The following is a 23,010-nucleotide window of genomic DNA, read 5'->3' on the forward strand; positions in this document are numbered from 1 at the left end:
CCTAAGTAGAAGATTTAACCACTGTCCTAATTCTTCTTTGCTACTGCACTGTTCTTTGCAAAAAGGGTTAGAAACCAGCCCTGTTTTCTTTTACGTCCCTTTTGTTTTCCATCATGATTAGTTGGGAAGTCATAAATACATATTGTTTAACCACTTAAAAGAGGAAAAATAGAAATTGTTCTGTAATTATTTATGTAAAGCATACATTTGCCTACCAAATCTACCATAAAATCAAGAGGTAAAATTTGAACATTAGACACATTTAGGTTTGACTTCTTTGAGGCTATCCATGATGACAGACTGTCTAATATGTAGGGCTTGTTCATTCCTTTTGTGTGCTGGTGTGTACCCTTCTGGGGTTACTACTTGAAGACTGTTCCATCTTCCAGCAAGTATTCTACCTACCAGCAGGTGAGAATATTACATTATGGAATTTATATAGACTTCAATGGCAGGGAAAAGGTTGTGTTCGTGGCAAGTTCATGGCATATGTGCCATTGCAAAATAGATTCTTAACCCGAGACCTGATACACAGCAGCAGCTTTGAAATCTATGAACATTTTTAAATTGTATGCAAACATTTGTGCATGTGTTTATATTTTCTGTACATGGAATTCATAATTTCACTTATATTCAGAGAGAGTTATTCATCTAGTCCCATTGCAGAGTGGAGCAAAAGAACAACCAGACCACTGTCAAAGTCCTATAGAGTGACACCCCTATAAAATTACCTCTGAGAATAAATTAAGAATCCAGATCACTCAGGCCTCAGAATTGACTTTTTTGGCCCAATTATCTCCTGTCACAACCCAAATTATGGCTGGTAGTTTTACACCAAGATAATCAGCTCTTTTGGTGCCTTAAAAATGGAACAGTTTTATATTTGGTTTTTATTTCTTCTGTCATGTTAAAAACATATAAATACATATTCAGGTGAAACTTTTGTTTAAGGCTGTAAAAATATTTCTAGGAAACTGACAGTAAGAGAAAAGGAATTAAAAAGTTGCTTATCAACATGGTTAACGTTTCAAGTGAAAGCAATGAGGTACTAGTTTACCAATGTATATGCTAAAACATAAAGCAAGTTTGATAAGATTAATTGCATTATATATCAAGACTTGAATGATTTTTTAAAATCAAATTATTCTTTCTCATAATAAACCATGTCTTTTCTACTTTTCTCTGCCCAGTTAAGCAACACTAGATCTCAGAGTGTAGGTTGGTCATTTCAATCAATCTATAATAGATCAATCTATCATGTTTTGTATAGGGGAAGTGTTATTATTTCTATATAATTCCTAACAAACTAGAACCCCCCAAGCAACTTATGTTCATAAGAGGATTCCAGCTCCTTATTTTTGAACAGATTTATTAAGCACCTTCTTTTGAGCTAAAGCTCCCTTTAGCTTCATATTTGATGCCTAGAGATGTTTCTTTGATAAAAATAATAATAATAATAATGAAGTTATCCTTCAAAAATATATTTCACCAATCGTTCATATTCCTTGCTTTTCATGCAATGTCTCAGACTCAACTTCTACTCAGTTCTTCCTTTGTCAGTTTCTTATTTTGATTTCAACTCCAGAATTAAGCAGTTCATGGGCACTTGGGTGGCTCAGTTAGTTAAGCTTCTGCCTTCAGCTCAGGTCATGATGATCCTTGGGTCCTGGGATTGAGCCCCACTCCACATTAGGCTCCCTGCTAGGTGGGAAGACTGCTTCTTCCTCTCCCACTGCCCCAGCCTGTATTCCTTCTCTCGCTGTGTCTCTCTCTGTCAAATAAATAAATTTTTTTTAAAGCAGTTCACTCATAGTAAGAGTGAACAAAATACCAGAATAAAATATATTTCAAGAGGAAGGTGCTTTCCTTTATCTCTGAAGCATTTTACTACATTATTAATACTTGAAGATATATCTTATTTGCCAATTTTCCAATACAATAAAAAGAACTAGAGATTCTAATTTATTTTTTTTACCAAGTCTCTCTCTCTCTCTCTCTCTTTTGTTTTGGTAAGAAGTACATTTTTAGAATTTTATAAAATTTTAGAATTTTATAAATGGATAAATATGATTTTAAAAATGAAAGTTCATCCTTTGTATATGTTCTTTCTGAAATTATTACTTTAAATCATTATTTAAGTTTGTCATTGTATAGATTGTGGTGGGTGAAGTATTTTTTTTCTATAAAAGGAAATTATCATTTATCTATGCAGTATTGATACAAAATGTCAGGGTTCAAAAAAAAAGCTAAATTTAACAGCAACAATTGTAATCTCAAAAGTACTATATGATTGTAGGAAATGCTTTTAATGTGTTCTCTGAATTTATGGACCATAACAACAATAAAGATGATAAAGTCTGGTTGTGCTCGCATGTGGCTTCTCTTGAACATGGTGGGCAGTTGGTGGCACAGGTGGCAAAAGTGACAAGTTGCAATATCTTAGCATGATATGGGGACTATTTTAAGATCCATCCCTGTGGAAACTTAGGCAGATCAAAGGAACTGAATCTGATCTGTTAGTATCAAGCTATAATACTCCACATTGCTTTTTACTAGAAGTCTTGGTAAATAAAGGTATTCAATTAGTTTTTAAAAATTTTGCATCTTTACATAATAAAATTTTGATTTACAGAAGGTCATACTTTTATCATGACACAATTATTTGTAAAACAACAATATGAAAGACCTAAGAAAGCTATGTGTTCTTGATATAGAACACAAATTCTAGATAGATTGTGGAATTCAATTAAATAAGAGATTATAAAATAAAATGTCCCAATACTGTTGCTACTCTGAGCTAAAGATCACCTAATTATTGCTAGTTGGGCTAATTCATACTGGAAAAAAAATCAGGGCATAAAAGGACCAGTAATGGCTGGCTATATTTATTGTTTTCCTTACTAATTATCCTGTCATTTCAATATCACTAGCTTCAGAACATAGGTTTTTAATATTTTCAAAGCCAAGATATTCAAGTATTTTAAAGTTGGAGATTTCTTCTTGTTTTAATCAAAATTAATTTCCAATCTCTATGACAGTTTTTTAAAAAAAAGTGGTCTCTTTGCCCAACATGGGGCTGGAACTCACAACCCCCAAACCAAGAGTCATATGTTCTACTGACTGAGGCAACCAGGCACCCCTCCATGACAGTTTTTAAAAAGTGGCAATGGAACTCATTTAATGGTCCCCAATTATTTTCAGTAGACTTTCTGGTGGAATCCTCTCATAAAAACTTTTATAACTTTTTCTAAAAAAGATAATTTTAAAGTATGGTAGCAGAAACTTCTAGAACCATCAATCTACAATGCATATTAACTAATCATCTCCTGGAAGTTTTAGAGGATAAAGAGAATAAAATTATTTGTTAAGCAATTCAATTGGACCTGGGTATATTTAATTCAACCACATTTTTTTTTAGAACCATGTATTTGAAAAACAGATACTCAAGTCACAACTAGCAATCTGTTAGAAGCACAGAAAAAATACATGAATCCCTCAATTATAAGTTGCCAGCAAGTTTGAGACACCTCATCCATTTTACAGTAGCTTTCAAGGGGAAAAAACTATATTAAATAAAGATAATTTTTTAACTTGCCAATATCTTTTATCCATATAATTAGATTTTTTTTTCTTTCAGCATCAAATCAGCATTTCAGAGTAAATTTTCTGCATGTCTGACATCTAAGAAATCTGCATTATGGTAGGTAGTTTCAATTATGGATAATGCCATGGTGACCCACTGCATTTCTTAGTTCCTGCTCAACCTTGACCTGTTTAACATCTTAAAGCTTGATAGAATTTATTTTCTCTTTTTTAAAGATTTTATTTATTTACTAGTCAGAGCGAGAGAGAGCACAAGCAGGGGGAGCAACAGGCAGAGGGAGAAGCAGGCTCCCTGCTGAGTAGGGAGCCCTATGTGGGATTATAAGCCAGGTTGCTGAGATCATGACTTGAACTGAAGGCAGATGCTTAACCAACCGAGACACACAAATGTCCCTTGATAGAATTTCTAGGCACATTTGAGGAATATCAGTGTTTTTCCTGCACCTTCTGTTTGGGTAAGATCATAGTTTATTTTGTAAATTAAAAATTACTTTTCTTAAACCAGCTGGGAGCTTTTCACAGATAGATGTTCAATGCTTTAGTTAAAGGCTTTCATTTTACATAAACAAGATCCCTATTTAACTTAAAATTCAACAGCAAATAACACAATTGAACAGATTTCTTCTAAATACAGGTTTGCACATGCATAGACAATGACAATGTACTGGATTTTTTTTTTTTCTCTTTTCCCTGATGGCTGACAGGGTTCTAAGAAAATACCACTGTAAAATATAACCCAACTCTAAGTGCACTGAGTATGAAGAGAGAAAACTAGAATTGAGAAAATGTGGTATGTTCAACTTCTTTCTTTTTGTATATCAGTCTGAGTTCTCAGATCTTCTGTTTTCCTTTTGGATTTTACAGCTGTGGCATTTATTGAAAGGGTTAAAGACTTGAAGCAAAACTAAAGTGAACAATAATTGCAACATAATCAATGGCAACCGTATAATAACATCTCATAGTATCTATTAAAAAAAAGTATCTTTTTTTAAAAAGCGAGATAGTTATCAGAGAGTTCACATGTTTGTTCGTTCCATACTATGTTGCTGACATCTTGATTGTGGATTCTCTGATACTGACTAGGTAAAGTTCTTGCATGCTTCCCTGACTTTTTCTTTGTTGCTAGTTAATGTCATTTTCAGGAGGGCCCTTAATCCTATTCTACACCTTCCCACTTGGCCTCCTCAGTTCAGCTTCCCACCTGAAAGACACCATCTTAACCATGTAAACTGTAGTTGTAGCAGATTATGGTTGGATGGTGAAAGAGATACCAATTTTACCATATTAAGGCAAGAGGAGAATTAAATTGGTTCCTGTAATCTAAGGAAGTACAGAAAAACCCAATAATAAGTCAGGAATCACTGAGTCTGAGGAAACTCTGGAAACATGGGAGAGGCCCTGGACCAACTTAATTACGTGGATGAAAAGGTGGCATTTTCTAGAAGAGAACTGTTAATCAGACACTATCAGATGTTCCCTACAAAGCAAAAAATAAAGTCTACACATTATTTATAATTTGTGAAGACTTTGTGACACTTTAGGTGGGAAAATTTGGTAAACAAGTATTATAATTCATATTAAAATTAGTATTAAAATTAAAATTAGTATTAAAATTTGGTATACAAGTATTATAATTACAATAAAATAAAGTACTGCAATGGTGGATCACTACACATTTTGAAATTTTGCTCACCAATACTAACTTTTAAAGATTTAAAAAGTCACAAGGCTTGCAAAAGTTAGATTGATTTTAAAATAGTTCTTCCCCAATTCCCATGATCATTTGCTCCATCTTCTGCTTCAGAAGCCACACATGTATGGGACACAAATATTCTAGCACTTTTCATTTTTTGTTTAGAGTCTGTTAATATTTTGAGACTGATTTATAAATCTAAGGAAGAATGAAAGTGTCAGAGCAAATGTATTCCATAATTTCCTAAAGTTGTTAGTAAATATCTTAAAAACAAGAGGAACAAGGGAATGTTGCTCTTGGTGAAAGAGGAAGAAAGCCAGACAACTAATAATAACAAAACGAAGCACATATTTTCAAGAAGAATACACTGGTGATGAGGAACAGAGAAGCAAAGGAAAATTATTTTGGAATGACTTTTTAAAGTCAGATGTAATCAAATCATCAGAACAAAGAAAACATGAAAAGCAAAGTTTATAGAGCTCATTACACCTTCACCATTATGTTAACATCAACCCTGTTATTATCCTTGCTTTGTTACATGGCTGCCAGCGGCAGAGCTAGAGTATGAATGCAAGTCCTCTGGCAACAAATTAATGTCCCTTCTCTTACTCTAGACTGTCTCCCACTCAAGCCCTTTACATGATTGAAGGCAGACATGCCTTCTACATACTGAGAGTTAGAAGTCCTACCCCCAGTACCTGTTAGCTCAGGGACCTCAAACAAGTTACTTTAACCTCTTTGCACTTTACATGACCATCTATGCAATGAGAATGATGAGATCCTTTCTGTCATTATTGAGTTGTTGGAAGATCAAGTAAGGCAGTGCTTTTTAACAATAACATTTATACATATAAGGGATTGTTATAATTGAAGTACATAAAGAAAATGGTTGATGAGATTTCCCAGGCACTAGTTACTATCTTTAAGGACTCATGGTAGCGATAGTTGAAAATAATTTCTCTCTCAATTAGGCACCCTTGGGCCATTGTGGAGTTAGTATTGCATCCAGTTTATGTCTCCTCACCTTGAGGATGCTGTGAAGTGGGGAAGTTCAGAGTAGTTTAATAATATGATTAAAGTGGTGAATAAATAAGACCCATGAGAACAGGTAGAAGGAGTTGGAATTAATTAGTCTGGAGACAATAACCGCCTCCTAATACATGAAGCATTATCATAAGAAAAATGTAGACTGACTTTTATCCATATTCTCTCATAAATGACCTGAAAGGAGCTTGAAAATACAGTATAAACATAAGAAGGAATCTACTGATAGGGTTGTTTGTTAAATATTAAAATAGGCTATAAAAAGAAGTTGTGGCTTCTTCTTTGTCAGTGATTTTTTTCCCAAGAAAAAATAGACACAAATCAATCAGGTATGGTCAGTGAACAGATATACTTGCAATCAGGGAACTAGAAAAGCTGAACTATTGAGATCTTCTTCCAGCTCTCAAGAATTCTATAGTTCTCTGGCCACTTCCCTTGAATAATCGTAACATGGGTAGATAGCAAATTTTTCTAATTATCTTAGTCCAAATATGCAGACTACATGAATCCGTAACTATCCTAATATATGTAGTTTGTTGTTTGTTTGTTTTAGAGGAATGTGTGATAGATGGAGAAGTTGAGTTCATCTAATTGTTTGGTTCCTGGCAGAGTATCATCGTTAATATGAGTAAGACTAAAAAGCAATTTTTTTTAAAGATTTTATTTATTTATTTGAGAGAGAGAGAGTGAGAGAGAACATGATCAAGGAGAAGGTCAGAGAGAGAAGCAGACTCCCCATGGAACGGGAGCCCTATGAGGGACTCGATCCCGGGACTCCGGGATCATGACCTGAGCCGAAGGCAGTCGTCCAACCAACTGAGCCACCCAGGCGTCCCTAAAAAGCAATTTTTTAAAAAGACTTTATTATTGGGCAGAGAGAGAGAGCACACAAGCTGGCAGAGTGGCAAGCAGAAGGAGACTTCCAGCTGAGCAGAGAGCCCGACATGGGGCTGGATCCCAGGACCCTGGGATCAAGACCTGAGTTGAAGGCAGGCACTTAACCAACAGAGTCACCCAGGCACCCCTGCAAAAGAGCAATTTTAAATGGATTTCCCCCCTTTATCACATTTCTCACTCCCATCCTCCGCTCCCCAACTGGTAACTGCTCTAATGTGTGTAATGGATATTCTTAAGTTTAAATGTATCTTTGGAATAAGTGGTGTGGTTCTGTGTGTGTGTGTGTGTGTGTATTTTAAAATTTCTGCAAATAGGTCTCATTTATTATCTTCCATTTTCACCAAGCATTATGCTTTTAGGAGCAATGCTGTTTTTAACTGCTGTGTCATATTCAGTAGCGTTCATCCACAGCTTTCTCATTCCTCTAGTGTTGGTCAATGAGGTTGTTTCCAATTCTCTGCTTCCACAGTGTTGTGGAAAATATATTCTCTTACATGCTTCTTATTGTAAGGTTTCTCTCTCTCCTTTTTTCTTTAGAAGTATGATCGGATAATAAAACACAGTTGGTACATATGCAATTACTTTGCCAGATTGTTCTCCAAAATGGCAGTGGCCAAGTTGTTGTTCCCCCAGCAACACTTAGCATTATAGGACTGGGTAATGTTTCCTTATCTGATGATCATAACGTAGTATTTCATTGTCAGTTTTCTTCTTTACTTACTGAGAAAATATATTTGTTATTCATTCACTTATTTTCCCATCTTTCTAGGATTTTTCAGTGTGTTTGCTTCCATGAGTTCCCTCTATAGCATAGCTGTTAATCTTTTATCTATTACTTATGTCTATTCCATTCATCTATTTGTCTGTTACAACTGACATTTGGTTTGGGATTGCAGAGTAATTCAAGATAGTTGACATCTTGATAAGTCACTGTTAAGTCACTCCACATAGAGACATAGGCTTCACGTCCACTTATTTAGTCTTTAATGTCATTTAGTAGAATTTAAAATTTTCTCCCTAAAGAACTAACACATTAGTGATATCTCTCCTAAAATGTAATTATCCCTCTACAAATTTGGCATTATTAACTAATTTAATGTATATGTTCCATATTTATCTCCTTTAAGACCGTAGTGTTTATAAACACGTTAAGACAAGATCTAACTTCATCTGTGCATAAAGCTAAATGTCTACCCAGCTCTAAAGATAGATATTGATATGTACTTTCCATTATATAATTCCTTATTTTTTCTCTTGTAAAATGCCTTAGACAAAATGGTAAATCCTTACTATTATTGTTTTTAGAATAAAGAATCATTTTTAGAATAGAAGGTTGTTGAATCAATAACAGTAGAATCAAGGAGTAATCCAGTCCCTCATTTATATTACAAAATTTTTACTGACTTCCTACCATGTCGCAGGCTGTCATATATTCTAGGATGATAAGTGGATCTCTATGATCCTGAGACCCTTTCAGGAGATCAGCAATTTAGAGGTCTGTAAGATAAGAATTATATTCACAACAATTTTAAGATGTTACTTGCATTTTCAACTCCATTGACATTTGCACTGATGGTGCAAAAGCAGTTCCAGAGGGTGAAACTTCCAGTGTCTTAGCTTGAATCCGGATAGTGACAACAATCTGTACCAAAAGTCATTGTGTTCTTCACTGACATGAATTCATAATGAAACAACAAAAAACAAAACAAAAAAAGCCACCCAGTTTTATTTAAGAATCTCCTTGCTGAGGCAATACAATTAATAATTTTATTAAATCTAATCCTTGGATATAACTTAATATTTTGTGATAAAATGGAAAGTATGTATACTGAAATTACCACGGTCATCTTGAAGAAAAGCACTCCCCCCCCCTTTTTTTTAAAGATTTTATTTATTTATTTGACAGAGAGAGAGAGAGAGAGAGATCACAAGTAGGCAGAGAGGCAGGCGAGAGAGGAGGGGAAGCAGGCTCCCCACTGAGCAGAGAGCCCAATGTGGAGCTCATCCCAGGACCCTGAGATGAGGACCTGAGCTGAAGGCAGAGGTTTAACCCACTGAGCCACCCAGGTGCCCCAAGAAATAAACTTTTTATTTTTATTTATTTTTTTTTTTTTAAAGATTTTATTTATTTATTTGACAGACAGAGATCACAAGTAGGCAGAGAGGCAGGCAGAGAGAGAGAGGAGGAAGCAGGCTCCCTGCTGAGCAGAGAGCCTGATGCGGGACTTGATCCCAGGACCCTGAGATCATGACCTGAGCCGAAGGCAGCGGCTTAACCCACTGAGCCACCCAGGCGCCCAGAAATAAACTTTTTAAAAATTGAAAAGAAAAGAAAAAGTGCTTTTTCCGAAAAAACTGTATCAATTTTTTTTCATGGAATATCATTATACATTGAAAGGATGTTTACAACTGGCTGACAAACTTTGATTATCAGACTTGGATATTTGGAAAATATGTTCTCAAAAATGAAAAAAAGTGAATATTTCATTTCAAAAGAAACAATAGTTGATGTTGATAAAAAACAAAAGCTTTCGAATGAAAATTAGAATTTTGGAAAATTTTTATCCACCACCATAAACTTGATGGCTTCCCAATACTTAAAGACTTTTCTGATGAGATCAGAACAAGTGTGATTTTTAAATATCATATAATAAAATGAGTCAACATTTGAAGAATCTTCATAAATGATCAAATGACCAATGCATAGAATTACAAAACCATGCACAGGCAGACAATCCATTCAAATTTTAAAATAGACCAATCAATTTTAATGTACACTGAAAAAGTTAATTGATATGGTTTCAGATTCCATGTTGTAATCAGCCTTTAAAGAACTGCCACTTGTTGAGTTTTAGTTTAGTATCAAAGAAAATATATACAAATGTCTGAAAGCTTATAAAATCTTCTTCCCTTTCCAAATACATGTCAGTATCAGGACAGATTTTAATCAACACAACATACCACAACAGATGGAATGTAGGAACAGATACAAGAATCCAGAAGTCTTTTATTAAAAGACATTAAAAATATTTTAAAAAAATATTTGTAAAAATAAAAAATAATACCAATCTTTCACTAATTTATTTGTTTTAGAAGATAGAATTACTTTTAATAAAAATGTAATTTGTGTTAACATGTAACAGATTCATTACTGTTTTTTTTTTTTAAGATTTTATTTATTTATTTGTCAGAGAGAGAGCGAGAGCGAGCACAGGCAGACAGAGTGGAAGGCAGAGTCAGAGGGAGAAGCAGGCTTCCCACAGAGCAAGGAGCCGGATGTGGGACTCCATCCCAGGACACTGGGATCATGACCTGAGCCGAAGGCAGCCGCTTAACCAACTGAGCCACCCAGTCATCCCATTACTGTTGTTTTAAAATAAAAAAAAAATTTTAAAAAGTTGGGTATTCATCCTTTCTGATGGAGGCATAATACTTTGCTTATTTGTGGAGCATAACAAATAGCATGGAGGACAAGGGGAGTTAGAGAGAAGGGAGTTGAGGGAAATTGGAAGGGGAGGTGAACCAAGAGAGACTATGGACTCTGAAAAACAATCTGAGGGGTCTGAAGGGGTGGGGGGTGGGAGATTGGGGGAACCAGGTGGTGGGTATTGGAGAGGGCACGGATTGCATGGAGCACTGGGTTTGGTGCAAAAACAATGAATACTGTTACGCTGAAAATAAATAAAAAATTAAAAAAAAATAAAGGGATACTTAAGTATTTTTTAAATTTCTCAGTTTTAATTTCTAATAGTTGTTAATAATAGATATAACTCACATATGCAAAAGTTCTTTGGGGTCCTGAGTGATTTCTAAGAGTATAAATTTCCTGAGACAAATAAGTTTGAGATCCACTGCTCTAAAACTAGAGAAGAGAATGAAAGAGACAAAGCCCCCGCCCTCATTGTAGTTGGGGTATACAGGTGAACAGATATATAAATATAACTTCAGATTGTGTTAAAGCTTAAAATAAATGAAGTGTCTGGGTTGCTCAGTGGGTTAAGTGCCAACTCTTGGTTTCAGCTCAGGTAATGATCTTAGGGTCACGAGGTCAAGCCCTGTATAGGGGTATCTTCTTTTATTATTTTTTAAAAAATTAATTTACTTATTTTAGAGTGAGAGAGAGAGAGAATGAGGGGGAGCGACAGAGGGAGATAGAATCTCAAGCAGACTCCATGCTGAGCATGGAGCCCAAGGTGGTGCTGGATCTCACAACCTTGAGATCAAAACCTGAGCCCAAAGCAAGAATTAGATGCTAAACCCATTGCACAACTCAGGCACCCTGGGTAAGAGTACTTCAAATAATAAGCTCAGGGAAGTTTTCTTTGAGGAAGTTACAATCTGATCTTAAATTTGAAAAGGGACCAATTAGAGAGCCAGAGGAAGAGCATTCCAGGTAAGATAAAGAATTTCATCAGTCTGAGACAAAAAGAGTTTCCATGTTTGAGAACCAAAGATGAGGCCAGTGTGGCTGAGGTGGAACAGTCATCAGAGAAAGCAGTGGTAGAGGAGGTTACACAAGTAGGCAGAGGAACCAGGATCTTCATGGCAATCATTCAAATTAAAAGAGAATTTCAGTGGGAAGACACTAATGGCTGGAATGAAGAAAGCTGAATCTGGCTATTGTGCCAAGGATAGATTGCTTGGTAGTGAGTTGGTATTAAGAGTTGAGGCAAGGAGACTAGTTATACAGGCAAGACACTGGCATGAAGAGGAGTCAAGTGGGTAGGCCAAGGCGGTGGCCATGGAGATTGAGAAAAAGTGATAAACTCCAATATTGTTGGAAATAACAGTAGGGTTGATAGAATGGCTGTGGGGAATGAAAAAAGGAGGAATCAAAATGAATTCTTAGGTCTTCAAGTAGAGCGACCAAGTGACTGAGAGTGTGTTTCCTGAGATTGCTCACCATTCTGACACACCTTTAGCTCTCTTGCACCTCTCCATCACAACTGTCTTGTAAAACCTGAAACCTGGTCAAATCTAAATGACATTGACTCTTCCTGTGCATCTGAGCAATGAAAACATGGATAGAAAAAAATCACATGCTCAAGCTAACTGATCTTTCTTCACAACCTCAAAATTTAAGTGGGCCTTTCTTCGACTATGCCATCCTACTATAATTTCCTAGCTAATTCACCTTCTTACTCTCTTAAATAACTATTGTACATATTCTTTTCTCTCTTTTGACCTCTAGTACCTCTCTGTTCTCCATTTTCTCAGCTGATAATGACCTTACTTTCTATTTTAGTAAAAACTGAACTTCCACACTTCTGGTCACATCTACCAATCCACTGTAAACTGAGCCTTCTGCCTTACCTCTCATTGTAATGGATGAACAGTCTGGTCTCCTACCTAAGAGCACCATCTCCATCTAAACTCTGCACCCTGTCTTTCTTGCCTAATTGTGAACTGTTCCAACAGATAATTCCTGTATTTCCTGAATCATCAGTCAACATCTGTAGCACCCTAAATAAGCTTTCACTCCCTCCATTCCACTAAGATAACCTTGTCAAAGTCATCAGTGACATTCATGTTGTTAATGTAATGATGTTTCTCAGACTTTATCTTACTTACCTTCTCAGCCGCATTTAAGAGAGTCAACCACTCCCTTCTTGAGACATTTCTTTTATTTTTCCTCCAGGCTCCATGCTCTCTTGGTTCTTTTTCACTGGTCACTCTTTCTTCAGTCTTCTCAGCAGGTTCTTCATCATCTTCCCAATCAGTAAATGTTGAAATCTCCCAGATTTCACTCATTGGAACTCTTCTTTCTATATATTCTCCTTTGTTGATCAAGTCATGTGGCTTTCAATACTTTTTGTATACTGATAAACCCCAATTAATATTTTTCACCTGACTACTCCCTGAAACCCCAGACTCAAATATTCAGTAATCACTTGACATCACCATTTAGTTGTTGAGCATTTATTTCAAATTAATGTCTAACTGAGCTGCTATCTCCCTGCACCCCTCCCATATCTGTTCCACCTACAACCATCATCATTTCAGTAACATCATAACTCTTTGTTTAAGTCAAAAACCTTGAAATATACCTGACACTTCTGTTGTACAATCCATCAGTAAAATTCTGTTGGCTCTAACTTCAAATCATATCTGGACTTCTACTACTTCTCACCACCTTTATTGCTACCACTCTAGCCCACGTCATCATCATCTCTTGCCTACACACTCCTAACTGGTGTTTCTGCTTCTGTCTTCATCTGCCTACAAGATATTATGCAGAAGCTAGAGTGATTTATTTAAAACATAATTTTAATAATGTCTAGTTAAACTCTTCCAAGGCCTTTCCATTTCGTTGTGACTAAAAATCAAAATCCTTACCATGGCCTCCAATAAATGATCTGGTCCCTTGCCACCTCTCAATCTTGTTTCCTGACCACCTTCCCCTTCTATCCCACCTCTCAACTCCACTTCAGCAACACGACTCCTTGCTGTTCCTTGAACACATTAAGTACACTCCTACTTTAGGACCTTTCTCACTTGCAGCTCCCTCCATCTGAACTGCTCTTATTTTAGATATCTACATGGCTCACCTCCTTGCTTCTTTCGGGTTTCTGCTTGAATATCATCTTTTCATAAAGACTGTCCCTTAATACCCTTCAACTTCTAGGTGAAGATGGAAGATTGAACACATGTGTTTCTTTCAGCACTCTCCTCAAACTCCACTAAGTGACAGTTAATGAATTATTTTAAGCCCATGGACTCACAAAGACAATCACAACAAAAGAGGAGACACTAATGACAAAATTTTGAAAGCTGTAAAGGAGAGATAACACAAAACACACCACCCCACACTTCCTATCCATTCCTCTTATTTTTCTCAATAGCGCTCAACTTAGATAAATGTGGATACATATAAACACAAGATATCTACTTACTTCTAAATTTTTTGTTGTATTCCCCTCCCCCTCCCCAAGAATGTACGCTGCATGACAGCACTCTTTTCATTTTGGTTCATTGTTGAATTCTCAGGCTTTGAAATCATATAGCTATTCAGTGAAATTTTTTGGCTGAATAGCTGGTGTGGTCTGGACAAGGTGCCATTTATGGGAGGTGTGAGGGTTGTGGCAATCAAGAATTCTTATTTGGATGTTAAGTCTGAGGTACTTTTAGACATCCAGGTGAAGATATTAAGTGGGAATCTGGATATTTGGAACAGATTGCCGAATGCAGACATCTGGGCTGAATGTATAAATTTTGGAGTCATGAGCACTAGGGCTAGGTGAGATCACCTGGGAGAGTACAAACACAAAAAGAGAAAAATATCAAGCTCTGGAGAACTTCATCATTTGGAGGCCAGGAAACTAGTGGTCCCCAAACTTTTAGAATCATATAGCTTTATCTGTAAAAAGAAGAAAAAAAATGATTTAAGTTGAGCAATGTGAAAGAGGGTATTTATTTATTTATAAATTATATGTATTACTGTACAAATATATTATGTACATTATAAAATACAAAGACATAGATATTAAAAAAGAATGAACTAAAGGATTTCCAGTTAAAGAGGAGGTATTGTACACATGCATTTTTTAAGTCCCTTCTGGAGACCAATATAGTGATAGTAAATGGATTTTTTAAAAAAAGTATAAACCCACAAGGACAAAGAGAACAAGAGTAAAACAATAACATCAGAATATAGGAAGCTGGAAAGAAGAGAGATGAATGGCAACTAACTTTGACTTGGGAAAGCTGAAGCTGCAGTGGGGAAAAGCCAAGAGGCAGCTTGATTTGCAAGGCAGAATCCGGTCCCTACCCCTGCTCCAAAGGCTCAGGAATTGGTGTCTGGCACCTCTGGTAGAGAAGGTAAATGTCAGGCAATAACAGACTTGGCTCAAAAGCTATTTAAGAAGCAGCTACACCTTCAGACACCTCCATCACTCTGCACTATAGGTGACTAACCCCCTACTACACAGCAACTGGGGGGTTATTTTCTGGAGACGATTAAGTACAGAGTCTTGAGAAAACAACAGACACAAATTGAAGATGGGAATTCCAAACAAAAAACAGGTAGACTGGGTCAAAGTTAACATCGGAATGTTTAAAACTAAAATACCAAGAAGAATCTCTATATGTTTCTTTGGGATAGGGAGACAAATAACAAAAAGAACACTATCTTGATGGGTAGCGATGATTGCCAGTGAATTCACCAACATAAAAGGAAAGAAAAAAAGAACGCTATATAAACTTCTCTTTATTTCGTAGAGCCATTGAAAATATTTATTTCTATTTCTTTTTAAGTACAAGGATTGTTTGAACATTATTGTAGTACTTCAATGCAGATATTTAAATAATTCCATTTGTTGTGTCCTGGACTGAAAGTAGTAAATATTGATTTCTTCTGTTCTATTTAACTAATTATGCAGACTCTACTTTGAGCACCAGGGCATCACCAAAACTTACTTACAGGTTTCATGTGATGTATGTATATATGTAGAGAGACAATCCTTAGAGATGCAGTAATGATATCTCGCTTTTATAATATTATATTTTGATACTCATATATACCTTGAGTATCCAACATATTTTATATTTAATTTACAGTGAAGCTATCTTTGTTAGTGGAAATCACTATGCTTTTGTTATTCTTTGCCTACAATGTCCTTTTCCTCCTTATCTGTCTGAATATCTCTCACTTACCTTTCGAGAACTATCTCAAATATGATTTCTTCTTTAAGGGCTTTTTTGACTCCCCTCAACTGTGATTGTTCCATTATGTATGCAATACAGTACATTGTTTGCACTTCTATTGTGTCAGTCCGTACATTGTTTTAAAATTATAAGTCTGCTAACTCTCTTAGTCCAGGTACTATATCTTATTTATATATATAGTCCTAATTGACTGTAGTACTGGACACAAAGTAGTTATTTAATACATTTTCAAATGGATGTTTGGAAATGATTTTGTGTCCATTATCTTATTTGACTTTCCCAGATTCAGTCAGTCGCTAGATCCTAGTGCTCTAAATATTTATTATATCTATCACTTCTTACTTATAATATATCATGCCAAGAATTCATGCTCTCACTGTATGTTGCTGGGACTATTACCATCTTTTTTTTTTAATATTTTATTTATTTATTTGACAGACAGAGATCACATGTAGGCAGAGAGGCAAGCAGAGAGAGGAAGGGAAGCAGGCTCCCTGCTGAGCAGAGAGCCCAATGGGGGGCTCAGTCCCCCCCTGGGATCATTACCTGAGCCAAAGGCAGAGGCTTTAACCCACTGAGCTACCCAGGCACCACTGGGACTATTAGCATCTTAACCTGACTTTGGTCCCTAATCTCGCTCTCTTCCAGTTAATACTATATTTGTCCATCAGAATGACTTAACACAAATTTCACCATTTTCTATATATATATTAAAAACTTTAAGTTGGTTGGGTACCTGGGTGGCTAAGTGGGTTAAAGCCTCTCATGGGGCTCTCTGCTCAGCAGGGAGCCTGCTTTCCCCTCTCTCTCTGCCTCTCTGCCTACTTGTGATCTCTCTAAATAAATAAATAAAATCTTAAAAAAAAAAAAAACCTTTAAGTTGGCTACATAACAGATATAATAAAGTACAAAATAGTATATTTATCCTCCTGCTTTAAACATTTAGAAACCAGACAAATTTTCAGACATTTAGACAACTGGCAATGCAGGACATTGACCCTTGAGAAAAAGGAAACCAATCTAACAAAGTGAGCCCTTTGATTGCCCTAGCTTACTCCCTGGAAAAAATTTCTAGTCCATAACAAAGTAAGAGAGAACCCAAAACAAAGTCTTGCTCAGTTCAAGAGAGTTTAGAGTTCAGAGAGATGTTAGTAGCTAGAATTTGTGAAGAGGTGAGAGCATCAGTTAGAGTAGTGTACTTGCTCCAGAAACCTTCTGAGTGTTCCCTAAAAGTCTTGAGACTGAATACTACTCTGTGAAGGAAAGGAAGGAACTTCCTGGGGCTGAAGAAAAACCATCAGGAAGGAATAGGCTAACATAGGCTAACAGGCTCACATAGGAAGGTAATAGTTTATGTTCTAACTAACCAGAGTGGAACACCTCTTAATACATGTGCATTAAAAAAAAAAAAAAAAAAACATGGGCATTAAGTAAATCTTCAGAAGGAGGATGCCTCAGTAATGGGGACACATTAGCTTACACTAAATGTTATTCTAGACTGCTTCAGAAAGTTTAAAAACTAACCACAAAAGAATCAGACTGATTTCAAGCCACAAAGCCCAACAATACTTAATTGAATACAACGTCCAGGGTCTAACAAAAAATTAATAACATTAAGTATTCATCAAATATTTCCAAGCATACAAAAAAGCAGCAAAATGCAACTTATAACCAGGAGAAAAAAAATCAATCAATAGATACAGACCCAGAGATGAGATAATAGAATTGACTGACACGGATATTAAAATAGCTATTATAAATATATTTCATGTTCAAGAATGTAGAGGAAAACATGAACATGAGAATGAGAGAAATGGAAGGTGTTAAAAAGCAAGTTTTTAGATGAAACCAACATGATCTGAAATGAAAAGAAACTGAATGGGATTAATAGCATATTATACACTGTAGGAAAAAGATTAGTGAACTTGATGATGCAGCAATAGAAACTATCCAGAATTAAATAAAGAGAAATAATTTTATTTGTTTATTTATTTAAATTTTTTTAGAAAGAGAGAGTGGGGAGGAGCAAAGGGAGAGAGAGCGTCTTAAGCAAACCCCATGCCCAGTGCAGAACCTGAAATGGGGCTTGATCTCATGACCCTGAGATCATAACCTGGTCAGAAGCTTAACTGAGATACCCAAGTACTCCCAGAGAAATAATTTTTAAAAATAAACATAAATGAGTTGTGGAACAATATCAAATTAGTCTAAAAATGTATGTGTTATTGGAATACCAGAAGGGGAAGGCAAAAGAGAGAAAAAATATTTAGAACATAATAGCCACAATTTCTCCAAATTTGGTGACAATTATATTCCCAGAGATTCAGAGATCTTAATGAGCTTCTATAAGCATTAATATAAAGAAAAGCACATCAAGACACATCATAATCAAATTATTAAAATCAGTGATTAAATGAATTCTTAAGGGCACCCAGAGATAAAGAATACATTATATTCAGAAGAATACAGATAAAAATGTCAACAGATTTCTTATGAGAAAACACAGAGACCAGAAGATAATGGACGAACTTCATTAAATAAATGAAACAAAAGAAAAAAAGTTTAACCTATATTTCTATACCCAGAAAAAAAAATCTAATAAGGAGGAAAACGTTTTTTTTTTTTTTTCCTTTGGATGTAGGAATGTAGAAAAAATACTGTTTTTTTTTTTTTTAAATCATAGCAATGAGAACAAATTTGTAATAATGAATTACAAACTCATAAATTTTCCTGAACCCATCAGAGAACTAAGATTACCAGGCACCCATAAGCTCTGAAATCAAAAACAGACCTTTCCAAAGAGAGAAAGAGAGAGAATGTGAGAATTGGCTCATCTGTGGCATAATATGGGAAAATGAGAAGATACACCCTAAAAGCATGTAAGAAGAATTTAGCTAAAAATTAAAGAGATTGATAAAAAAGCTAAGTTTGGGTTAGCAAGAGAATATAGATACTTGAAAGCCACAGACACAAGACGAGTATGTACCAACCTGCAAATCCTTTTCCATGGGTTTCCATTGGGAGCTCACAGAAAAAGAGGTTATAGGCAGAAGAGACCAGAAAGATCTCCCTTCAGGGGTGCAGGATCACTGAAGGGAATTGAGTGCTGCTGTGGGAAAGACAAGAAAAATCTCCTGGATCCTTTACCTCTATGAAATAAAAGCCTTAAGTCATGGAGGTAGAGGCAGTAAAGCCTGATACTCCCAGGAGTATCAGTACCAGTGTGGCTGGTGGTTGGGTAAAAGAAAAATACCCTCTCCTTATAAGACAGAGGCAGAAAATAGTCCTAGACACAGATTCCATATCAATCAATACCACTGAAGTTCTCTTATTACTGGTGTGTGGGTGGAGGGGGCAGGGAACAGGAGTCTGGAAAGTCCTAAACAAGACCCATTAAGGATACAAGGCACAGTTTGGGTGTCATGAGGAGGAAGGACAGCTCTGGTAAAGGTACACAGAGTACAACTAAGACTGAGTGGATCAGAACAACAGAGAAACTTCCTGCCCTTCCCCAGATAGCAAGCATTGAATCATGATCAATAACAGGCTATCACTGGGGAGGAAGCAAAATTTGTGGGGAAAGCTGTCCAGTGTGGCATAATTGCACAGGGAAGGCTGAAAGCTGAGGGTATATCAGGCTTATTGGAAAAAACAACAACAAAAACCACTCAGCACAGAGTCCCCAGTCCTAACCAGAAAGTAAGCCTAGAGGACAATGAAACTGGTAGAGAGCCATAAACACAGTAACAACAAAAACAGTTCAACTTCTGACTAGGTTGAATCAACACACCAAAGTCAGGGGGTAAAAGAGGCGTGTCTATCTCCAAATATAAATAGTATCTTCAATTTCTACAGTTCTATATATACTGTCTAGTATTCAATAAAAATTATCTGACACATAAAAGCTAAGAAAAGTCAACTCATTGTAAAAGCAATTAACAGAATCAGAATCAGAGATGATCTAGAGGTCGGAAATCATGCAGTGAATTTAAAATAACTACTATTAAAATGTTAGTAGTTCTACTTGAAAAGGTAGGCAAATACATGAGTACATAAGAAATTTTAGCAGAGCAGTGAAAACCATGAGAAAGAGTCTAATAAAATGCTATAAATAAAATACAAACTCCAAATCAACAAAAATAGATGCCTTCAAAGTGCTCCTCAATTGACCTGATACAGGAAATAACTGGTAAATTTGAAAATAGCTGATCAAAAATTATGCAGAGTAAAACACGAAGAAAAAAAACAGAGTGGGAAAAATACAACAGAGCATCCAAGAACTGTTGGGCATAATAGAAATTAGTTCAACATACATATATATGGAATTATAGGAGAGAGGTATAATGGGACAACATGCGGTGCCTGGGTGGCTCAGCCAGTTAAGCGTCTACCTTCAGCTCTGGTCATGATCCCATATTCCTGGAGTCTAGCCCCACAACTAGCTACCTGCTCAGCAGGGAAGCCTACTTCTCCTTCTCCTTTTGCCACTCCCATACTTGTGCATGCTCTCTCTTTCTCAAATAAATAAACAAAATATTTTATTAAAAATGGGACAGTATATGATTTGGAGAAGATAATGGCCAAAACTAAAGAAGACAGACATAGAAGACAAACATAAAGATGACAAAAAAATACCTCAGAGTATACAAAAAATCCTCCCAATATACAAAAAACTGAACCCCTACATGTATCATGTTCAAAGTGTGTAAAACTAAAAACAAAGAAACAACTTCAAGGGTATCAAGAGAACACACACACACACACACACACACACACATACAGAGACAAAGGAATAGAGCTGACAATTAAAGGAGATTTTTACATCAGAAACTATGCAAGCCAGAACAATGAAGTGACATTTTTTAAAGTATTGAAGAAAAGAACTGTCATCGTGGGATATTTTACCCAGAAAAAATATCTTTCAAATATAAAAGCAAAATAGGGGCACCTAGGTGGCTCAGTTGTTTAAGCATCTGCCATCAGCTCAGGTTATGATCCCAGGGCCCTGGGATTGAGTCCCACATTGGGCTCCCTGTTCAGCGGGGAGCCTGCTTCTCCCTTTCTTGCTCTCCCTCTTTGTGCTTCTCTCTCTCTGTTTCTCTATGTAAAAATAAATAAATGAAATATTTTAAACAATCAATAAGATCGATAAACCACGGGCCAAACTAATCCAAAAGAAAAGAGGACCCAAACTAATAAAATTATGAATGAAAAGGGAGAGATCACGACTAAACTAAGGAAATAGAAACAGTCATCAGAAATTATTATCAACAGTTACATGCCAATAAGTTACGCAACCTAGATGAAATAGATGCATCCCTGGAAATCTATAAACTTCCAAAACTGAATCAGGAATAAATCAACAACCTGAATAGACCAATATCTAGTAACGAGATTGAAGCAGTGATCAAAAACCTCCCAAAAAACAAGATCCCAGGACCTGATGGATTCCCTGGAGAATTCTACCAAATATTCAAAGAAGAAATAATACCTATTCCCCTGAAGCTGTTTCAAAAAATAGAAACAGAAGGAAAACTTCCAGACTCTTTCTATGAAGCCAACATTACCCTGATCCCCAAACCAGGCAAAGACCCCACCAAAAAGGAGAATTTCAGAACAATATCCCTGATGAATATGGATGCCAAGATTCTCAACAAGATCCTAGCTAATAGGATCCAACAGTACATTAAAAGGATTATCCACCATGATCAGGTGGGATTTATCCGTGGGATGCAAGGGTGGTTCAACATTCCCAAATCAATCAATGTGATAGAACAAATCAATAAGAGAAGAGAGAAGAACCACATGGTCCTCTCAACTGATGCAGAAAAAAGATTTGACAAGATACAGCATCCGTACCTGATTAAAACCCCTCAAACTATAGGGCTACAGGGAATATTCCTCAACTTCATAAAATCTATCTATGAAAAACCCATAGGGAATATCATTCTCAATGGGGAAAAACTGACAGCCTTCCCTTTGAGATCAGGAACACGACAAGGATGTCCACTTTCGCCACTACTGTTCAACATAGTACTAGAAGTCCTAGCAACAGCAATCAGACAACAAAAATAAATGAAAGGTATTCAAATTGGCAAAGAAGAAGTCAAAAATATAAAAGCAAATTAAATATTATATAAAAATGAAAGTTTCATGAAATTATTACCAATGGACTTGTGATATAAGAAATGTTAAATTATTTGTGCAAAAGGAAAATAATATCATGCAAAAACCTACAGCTATGCAAAGAAATTAGGAGTTCCATCAATAGGTAAAATGGTTAATATGAAAGACATTTCCCCATTTTAAATTGTTTTGAGAAACAAGAGACTTTTAAAGCAAAAATAGAAGCAATGTATTGTGAGTTTATAGTATATGTGAAGATGTAATGTATGACAAAAATAACATAAAGGAGTGGGTTAATGCCTCTGCCTCTTCAGGTCATCATCTCAGGGTCCTGCAATCAAGCCCCACATCGGGTTCTCTGCTCAATGGTGAGCCTGCTTCCCTTCCTCTCTCTCTCCCTGCCTCCCTGCCTACTTGTGATCTCTCTCTCTCTCTCTGTCAAATAAATAAACAAAAATCTTTAAAAAAATAACATAAAGGAAGGGGGGAAGGTATTGGAAGTATGTTGCTATAAAATTTTTAAACTATTTAAAAAGAAGTAAAATATAATTTCAAGGTAGCCTGTGGAATTAAAAACACACACTGTAAGCCCTAGGGAGAACACTAAAATATTTAACAATTTTAAGTAACAAGCCAGCAGTGGAGAAAAATTAAATGGCAAACTAATCCACAAGCATGCAGAAAAAGAGAAGAAAAAGGGGGAAAAGTAGCAAAAGCCAATCAGCAAGATGGTATATTTTAATTAAATCATATTAGCAATTAAATTGAATGAAGATGGTCTAAACCATGTTGCCCAACAAAAATATAATGTGAGTAAGGTATGTAGTCTAAAGTTTTCTGGTAGCCAGATTCTAAAAAAATAAAAAGAGACAGATGAAGTTCATTTTAAAAGAATGTAAAAGAATCTATGCAAACTATTGTTATTTCAACATAGTCATCATAAAATTATTAATAAGTTAGTTTATTTTCTGTTTATAAAATTC

At 35.8% G+C, this 23,010-nt stretch overlaps 1 long non-coding RNA gene across 2 annotated transcripts in view; it reads left to right on the plus strand.

Moving 5' to 3' along the window:
• The window catches only part of LOC132018251 (uncharacterized), a 52,366-nt gene that overhangs the window by 20,685 nt on the left and 8,671 nt on the right, over positions 1-23,010 (plus strand). For both annotated transcript variants that reach the window (XR_009404483.1, XR_009404484.1), the window contains exon 2: positions 3,638-3,700. This is a non-coding gene — a long non-coding RNA (uncharacterized LOC132018251). The remainder of the gene's footprint in view (positions 1-3,637; positions 3,701-23,010) is intronic.

This window comes from Mustela nigripes, chromosome 5 (genome assembly GCF_022355385.1).
Source record: "Mustela nigripes isolate SB6536 chromosome 5, MUSNIG.SB6536, whole genome shotgun sequence".
Lineage (NCBI taxonomy): Eukaryota > Metazoa > Chordata > Mammalia > Carnivora > Mustelidae > Mustela > Mustela nigripes.